Genomic DNA, 6,796 nt, shown 5'->3' on the forward strand with positions numbered 1-6,796 from the left:
TAAAAATCTCCAAGGGTGACGTTTTAAAATGTTTTAACCGTTACCAGTTTAGAGTTACAGAGGAGGTCTTTTGCTAGAATTGAGATTTGTATGGAGAGAGATAGTCTGTCTATCAAATTACTGGACTCTATCAGATTACCGTTGGTCCTTTGGCAGACACGTGTTGAATCTGTAAAGAAAATATCTTGGTGGTCTCTCTATCCTGCTTTTTGGACATACAGGTAGACCTTTTGTTATTGGACTGTTCTACCCCAAGGCTACTGGATTAGGGGAGTTATCCGGTCTCTTTCCCCTATATGGGTTTTTGCTCTACCTATTCCATCTTTGGTCTGGTTTTGAGCTTATGAATACCTTTCACTCTAGCGAGTTTGATTCAGTGGGTTCCATGATATGATCACATTCTATTAAATCCTGTAGGAGATTTATCGATTGATTTTAAACAAAGGATACTGTGACATTATGAAATGCATGTATTTTTGGATCTTGAAGAAGCTCCTTAGATGTGAGCGAAACGCGTAGATCCACAAGCAGATCATATGGTCCACATTTAGGATTTAGGTCATGTGACCTGTTGTACACATGCATTGTCACACTTTATTATAACTGTATCTCCTTTTTAATATGGATTGTTTGTAATATCTAAGAAATATGAACTTTTTTTATATTCTATTTTATAATGTTTTGTTGATCCAGAGGCACATTTAAATCCACAATCCAGGTTTGGTAGATACACTTCCACCTTTGTCCTTTTCCCCACTTACCCGTACAATTCCACTACCATACCCGTTTACATTATATTTTGTCTTTTTCTAGAATTATTGCTCCTGCTCTAGCGATCGATGCGATACCTCAGATGTGTGATTTGAACACCGTTTACATTTGCAGGCGTGACTTATGTATGCGTTTTCTTTGGTGCGCAAGCTCACGGGGACAGGGGTACTTTACATTTTATTTTTTCCTATTCATTTTATTTTTTTCACTGTTCCTTTAAACAAACAAAAAATCTGATCACTTTTATTGCTGTCACAAGGAATGTAAACATCCCTCGTGACAGTAATAGGCAGTGACAGGTACTCTTTATGGAGGGATCTGGGGTCTAAAAGACCCCAAACCCCTCCATTCCCCTTTAAAAGTATCCAAAATGGCGAAATTGGCATTTTTGAACACTGTCACTTTTTTAAATCAGCGCTGTTGGCAGCCGAGTAAAACGGAAGTGACGTCGCTTCAGGGTTATTTGATCAGAGACCCAATCAAAGCCAAATCCGGCTTCGTTCGGGACTCTAACCACCCGACGGACATGCAGGCTGGTCGCTCGGGTCTCCCGGTGGGAAGGGAGACCCAGGCAGAGCGGCAGAAGGTGGCAGGAGGGGGGAATGTCCCCTCCCTCTTCCTGGGATAATGGCCGAGTGGCTGCTGAGCCGCATCGGTTGTTATCATTAGAAAGCAAGCTGACTGCCAGCTCTAAAAAACGGTACTAGGTTGATGCCTGGAGCTGCAGGCATCACCCCGGTACAACCACTTCTTCAAGCCGACGTACAGGTACGTCGGTTTGCAGGAAGTGGTTAATTGAACAAGCTATATTTAGAAACCGATTAGCTACTATGCACAGCTGCATCAGATCTTGTACTTTTCAGTTTTAGTAAATCAACCTCAAGTGCTAGGTTCACCTTTTAAAGCGGAGTTCCGGGCACAGATGTCATTTTTTAATAAACATACCCCCGGGACAGTCAGGGCTAGTACATTCCACAATGGCTAGCCTCTGATCTGTCCCGGTTCGCACTTACCTTTTAGAAGAAATACTTACTTATAAAATTTCTTCCACAGCGTTTCCATCTCTCTTGTGGGCAGCTGAAGCCGGCGCGGTCCTCTTCTGTGTCTTCTTCCGCATCTTCTTGTCCCAGAATGTGCTGCACCGGCCCCTCTCGTCACTTCCGGTGCGGCGCTGCATTCCTCCACAGCTTCTGGGCATGCCCAGAAGCTGTTTAGCAGGGGAATACGGCGTCGCCCGGAAATGAGGAGCGGGGCCGGTGCCGTCGCATTGATTCCTGGGAGCTATGACGTTCAGCTCCCAGGAATCATAGCGAGACAGGAAGTGACGGGGTGAGCCGCGGCTCCGAGGGAGGAAGTACTCTGAGGTGAGTATCTTCGATCTTCAATTACAAGGTGAGTAAATAAAAAAAATAAATAAATAACTATCCAATTCCTTTTCAGGTGAGGGCTACCTAGCGGAGGGGCACAAAAAAAAAATATCGTTTTTGTGCCGGAACTCCGCTTTAAGAAAAAATGAAAAGGTGATCTAATACCATACTCCATAGCTCCCAAGTGTCCCTGATTTTGAGGGACTGTCCCTCATTTGGAACATAGGGTTTGATTTACTAAAGGCACATAGACTGTGCACTTTGCAAAGCGCAGTTGATTTCTGCAAAAGCAGTTGCTCCAGACCTTAGTAAATGAGCAAAAGCTTTGCTGACTTCCATCATCCAATAATGTGCAAGCAAAAATGTTTTTTTAATTTTCCTTGTATGTGATTGGGTGTTCTTTGCAAAGTGCAGCTTTACCTTATTTGCTAAGCTCTGCAGCAACTGCACTTGCAGAGTGCATCTACAGTTTGCAAAGTGCACAGTCTATTTGCCTTTAGTAAATCAACCCAAAGTCCCTCTGTCCCTTCTTCCTTCTCATTTATCCCTCATGTTGGTCTGATCTATATAGCATACTTGCCAACTGTCCCGTTTTTGCCGGGACAGTCCCGGCAAATAGGAGCCTGTCCCGGGTAATTTACATTATCCCTGGAAGCGCCTGTTAATCGGGCTGCCCGTAAATGTTATGCAGAAGTAGTGCAGCTGAATGGGAAAATTATTCCAACTCTGCTACTGTGGCCTTAAGTTTGAAATTCCCTTTTTAATTTCCTGTAATTCTGTCTATATTGAGTAGACCCTATAATCTGATGATAAGTAGGCAGAGATTAATTATGTGAAGTGGGCGGAGCTTCAGGGAAGTGGGTGTGGTAAGTAATTGATAGCTGTGCTGCAAAGTGTCCCTGGAAATATTTTTCAAATGTTGGCAACTATGATATAGCTGTACAAAAAATGCACTATTTATTCTTCGAAAAGTTTTACGTGCGAAACCTTTCACCCGATTTCTAAATTACTGCATTTGTAAAATTCAAAAGCCAATATAAAGGAATAGTAATTGTTAAAAAAAAAAACACTTGTGAGTTTAACCAATATTTTTTTTTTTAAATAATTCTCCTTTAACCTTCCTAGCGGTATTCCTGAGCGTGGCTCGGGGTTAAATTTCAGAGCCAAAAGCGGTAACCCCGAGCCACACTCGAGGTACCGCCAGAAGCATCGCTGGATCCTGTAAAAGAGGTTTCTTACCTTGTCACCGGGATCCAGCGATGTGTCTCGGCGGTGTCTCGCGGCGGATCTTCCTCCCGATCGTCTCCGTGCCCCGGCTTCCGTCTCCTGCGACGTGACGTTCGCAGGGGGGTGGAACCGGCGGCAAATTCAAATGTAAAAACACACCAAACACACCGATACCATTCAAAATAAAAAAAATAAATCACATTAGATTGCCCCCCAGTGCCCTTTCCTGCAGTTTTACAGTACTTTTTATGTAAATATATATATATATATATATATATATATATATAAAAATATACATATATATATATATACTGTAAGCTGGGGAACAGGTAGCAGGTGCAAAGCTCCCTGGGATGAGCAGTTTTTCAGGCACAGATACCAAATCCAGTGTGCTAGTGACAAACAGTACGGTGTTTATTTGTGCTATATACAAGTCTATATACAGGTGCTGTACAGTGCTTTAAGGAAAACAAACAGAAATAATAATAATAAACAAAAGCCTAGCCGTGTCCCGGCACTTACTATACACAATGCAGTCCCTCACTAACTCAGACTGAGCAAGCCTACAGCTTGCCAGCTTCCCAAGACACACACTGACAGTGTTACCAACCTTCTGCTCTCCTAGACAAATGTTGTCTAAATTCCCAGGCTGGGGAGAGCACTGCTGTTTGTCTCAGGTGAGATTAAATTGGCCTTCTGAAGAGGACGAAGATCCAAACTGGATCATGGCTCAGAGATCCCTAAAGGTATAGGAGAGATGCCTGGGTGATATATAAACCCCGAACAGGACCTTTCCTGGCTCTCTCTGGGACACTCTGCTACAATACATTTATATACATATATACATATATATATATATATATACATATATACATATATATATATACATATATATATATATATATATATATACACATAATTCTTGTGAATCAGCAGCCCAAACCAACTGTATACATTATATATATATATATATATATATATATATATATATAAAATATATGTATACATAATATATGTATACATACATATATATATATAATAAATGTATACAGTTGGTTTGGGCTGCTCATTCACAAGAATTACAGTACATGCAAAATAATTGTGCCACTTTCAGCACCTAAAATCCAAAAGAATCATACCGCCAGGGAGGTTAAGGGGGGCATGGCAAGGGGTGTGTCCTATACCTACATACTTATGCTTATAGGTGCCGCTCGTTCCCATCACAGAAAGTTGGGAGGTATGCATATACCCTCTCTAACCCCCCCCCCCCCCCCCCCCATCCCTGCTGTACTTACCTCAAAGGAAGCTGAGCCTTCAGTGTCCATGCTGCCGGTCTAGCAGTCTGGAGATTTGAAATATCTGCTCTTCTCTATCTTGTCTGTGCAGCGCTTCTGGGATGGACCTCAATGATTGTGATTGGTCAGCAACTGCACAGTGATTCTCTCTGATCAATCCTGGAAGTGCTGCACAGAAAAGAGGGAGAAGAGCAGGGATCACTGACAACTCAGCATCCCTGGAGGCAAGTACAGCGAGGACCAGAAGGGGGGGGTGTTTTCTGGTGTTAAGCCCCGTACACACGTAGCGATCGTCGGCCGAACAATCGGCCGTCTTTTGTCCAGGGCTGTCCTGTCGGTTGAAAACTGCAAAAGACTGCACACAAATTTTGTCGGCCAACAACAGCTGACTGCAGAAGTGATGTCATGTGATGGTTAACTTTCCGTGTGTTTTTTCTTTTCTGAGCATGCCTAGTCTTGCTAATCTGCTGATTGTCGGCTGAATTCTGTACTGACTGGCGAACAATCGGCCGTTCTGGTGATGGCCAACAAATATTTTAAAGTCTGCACAACAGATTCTGTTCGGCCGAAAATGCGCTGTCGGCTGTCGGAAGCATCATACTAACAAGCCTACAATCGGCCGATCGGTCGGCAGCCGAATATTTGCAGCCGACAATCGGTACGTGTGTACGGGGCTTTAGTTCACTTTTAATTTTTTATGAAAAGGTAAAGGTGAAGTAACACTTTTAATGGGTCACATTTGGCAGCCGTATAGCCCACCAAATGTGACAGAGGGGCGTGTGTACATCCTTGTGTTATTTTAAAGCAGAACTAAACCCATCAAATTAAAGCCGATTGTAAAGTCTCATTTACTTTTCTTTTAAAATTCCAAACATGTTATACTTACCTCCTCTGTGCAATTGGTTTTGCACAGGGCAGCCCAGATCCTCCCCTTCTCGGGTCTCTGGCTGGAGCTCCTGTTGAGTGCCCCCACAGCAAGCAGCTTGCTATGGGGGGAATCGAGCCTGAGCCGCAGCCCCGTGTATCCATTCAGACACAGCGGTACCGGTCGACCCCGCCTCTCCCGATTGGCTAACTGAGTTTGATTGACAGCTACGGGAGCCAATGGCGCCGCTGCTGTGTCTCAGCCAATCAAGAGAGAGATGACTCAGGAACTCGCGGTCATCGCTGGATAGGGAGGCGGCTCGGGTAAGTATTAGGGGGGCTGAAGGGGCATGCTACAAACAGAAGGCTTTTTATCTTATCGCATTGAATGCATTAGGAAAAACATCCTTCTGACTTGTCAACCCGTTTAACCACTTGCCGACCGCTCACACTGAGCGTACTGCCCGCGTGCCGCCTGAGGCTCACTCCCGCTGTATTTAGACACAGCGGCAGTCGGGCCAGGGGAGGAGAGGAGGTGATCACCGCCGCTCTTCCCCGATCGTCGGGGATCGAGTGAGGAGATCCGCCCGCTTGTGTAAACAAAGTGGGCGGATCTCCTATGTGACAGGCAGGGACAGATTACAGGATTCAGCATAGCTGAACCTGCGATCTGTGCCTGTGTCACACAGTCCCCTCCCCCCACACATGTCAGTAAGCACCAGGCATACATTAACCCCTTGATCACCAATAAAGTTAACCTGGTTCCCTGCCAGTGTCATTATTACAGTAACAGTGCATATTTATAGCACTGATTACTGTAGTAATGTCACTGGTACCCCCAAAAGTGTCAAAAATGTCAGTTAGGGGTCTGATCTGTCCGCCGCAATGTCGCAGTCCCGCAAAAAAAATTGCAGATCGCCGCTAGATTGCCGCCATTACTAGTTTAAAAAAAAAACAATAAAAATGACATAAATTTCCCGTAGTTAGTAGCTGCGATAACTTTTGCGCAAACCAATCAAAATACGCTCATTGCGATTTTTTTTACCAAACATATGTAGCAGAAAACAAATTGGCCTAAAATGTAAAAAAAATTTGATTTTTACATTTTTTTGGGGGAATTTCATATGAAAAAATTTGAAAAATATTGTTATTTTTGCAAAATTGTCGCTATTTTTTGTTTATAGCGCAAAAAGTAAAAATCGCACAGGTGATCAAATACCACCAAAAGAAATCTCTATTTGGATACAGCGTCGCACGACCGCGCAATTGTCC

This window comes from Pelophylax lessonae (assembly GCF_965119305.1).
Source record: "Pelophylax lessonae genome assembly, chromosome: 7".
In the NCBI taxonomy this organism is placed as follows: Eukaryota; Metazoa; Chordata; class Amphibia; order Anura; family Ranidae; genus Pelophylax; species Pelophylax lessonae.